We start from the raw sequence: 1948 nt of genomic DNA on the forward strand, positions 1-1948 counted from the left end.
ACCATGGGCCCCAATAGGCTCCCAAATATCACTTTGCAGATTCCACGAAAAGAGTGTTAGCAAACTGCTTCTTGAGGCAGAGGTTGTAACTCTGTGAGATGAACTCACAGATCAGAAAGAAGTTTCTCAGAAAGCTTCTTTCTCATTTTTATTGGAAGATGTTTCCATTGGCCCCATTGTTTTCAAAGGGATCGGGAATATCTGTTCTCAGATTCCACACAAATAGGCCTAGGCCACGGCCCCACGAAATACCGCTGCAACTTAGTGAGTTGAATTCACACATCACATAGCGTTTCTCAGAAAGCTTCTTTCTTTAGTAAGACGAGGTTATTTGTGGTCTTGGAGCGCCACCGTGTGTCCTATTGCAGATTCTGCGAAAATTCTGCTAGCGAGTTTCTCAGTGGAAACAATGATGGACATCTGTGGGCTGAATTCACCCACAACAAAGAAGTTTTTGAGAAGCCTTCTCTGCAGGTTTCTCTGAGGATAGTTCCTTATTCAGCATGCGATTCAACGATATCCAAGACATCACATCTGAGATTCCTCAAAATGAGTGCTAGGAAACTCCCCCGAGAACGGGTGATAGAACACTGTGAAATGAATTCACATATCACAAAGCAGTTTCTCACAAAGCTTGGTTCCGCTTTCTCTTGAAGGATATTTCCTTTCTCCTTCTATTCTTCAAAGCTATCTGAAATATCACTTCTCAGAATCCACGGAAACAGTCCAAAGAAACGGCTCCAAAGAACACTGGCGTAAGTCTGTGAGTTGCATTCACACATGGCAATGCAGTTTCTCAGAAAGCTTCTCTTTAGTTATTATGTGAGGATATTTCCTTTATCACCATGGGCCCCAATAGGCTCCCAAATATCACTTTGCAGATTCCACGAAAAGAGTGTTAGCAAACTGCTTCTTGAGGCAGAGGTTGTAACTCTGTGAGATGAACTCACAGATCAGAAAGAAGTTTCTCAGAAAGCTTCTTTCACGTTTGAACGGATGAAATTTCCTTTATCAGCGTAGGCCTCAATATGATCCAAAGAAGCCCTTCTCAGATTCCTCAAAGACAGTGTTAATGGACTGCTCCACGAAACATAAGTGTAACTCTGTGAGATGAATTCACACATCACCAAGAAGTTTCTAAGAAAGCTTCTTTCTAGTTTTCATCTGTGGATATTTCCTTTGTCACTGTATGTTCATTGCGCTATGAAGTATCTAATTGCAGATTTCCAGAAAACTGTGCTAACAAACTGATCACTGAAGAGAAACGTGTAACTCTGTGAGTTGCATTCACACATGGCAATGCAGTTTCTCAGAAAGCTTCTCTTTAGTTATTATGTGAGGATATTTCCTTTATCACCATGGGCCCCAATAGGCTCCCAAATATCACTTTGCAGATTCCACGAAAAGAGTGTTAGCAAACTGCTTCTTGAGGCAGAGGTTGTAACTCTGTGAGATGAACTCACAGATCAGAAAGAAGTTTCTCAGAAAGCTTCTTTCACGGTTTGAACGGATGAAATTTCCTTTATCAGCGTAGGCCTCAAGTGATCCAAGAAGCCCTTCTCAGATTCCTCAAAGACAGTGTTAATGGACTGCTCCACGAAACATAAGTGTAACTCTGTGAGATGAATTCACACATCACCAAGAAGTTTCTAAGAAAGCTTCTTTCTAGTTTTCATCTGTGGATATTTCCTTTGTCACTGTAATGTTCATTGCGCTATGAAGTATCTAATTGCAGATTTCCAGAAAACTGTGCTAACAAACTGATCACTGAAGAGAAACGTGTAACTCTGTGGTTGCATTCACACTTGGCAATGCAGTTTCTCAGAAAGCTTCTCTTTAGTTATTATGTGAGGATATTCCTTTATCACCATGGGCCCCAATAGGCTCCCAAATATCACTTTGCAGATTCCACGAAAAGAGTGTTAGCAAACTGCTTCTTGAGGCAGAG

This window comes from Rhinopithecus roxellana, chromosome 15, assembly GCF_007565055.1.
Source record: "Rhinopithecus roxellana isolate Shanxi Qingling chromosome 15, ASM756505v1, whole genome shotgun sequence".
Classification (NCBI taxonomy): domain Eukaryota; kingdom Metazoa; phylum Chordata; class Mammalia; order Primates; family Cercopithecidae; genus Rhinopithecus; species Rhinopithecus roxellana.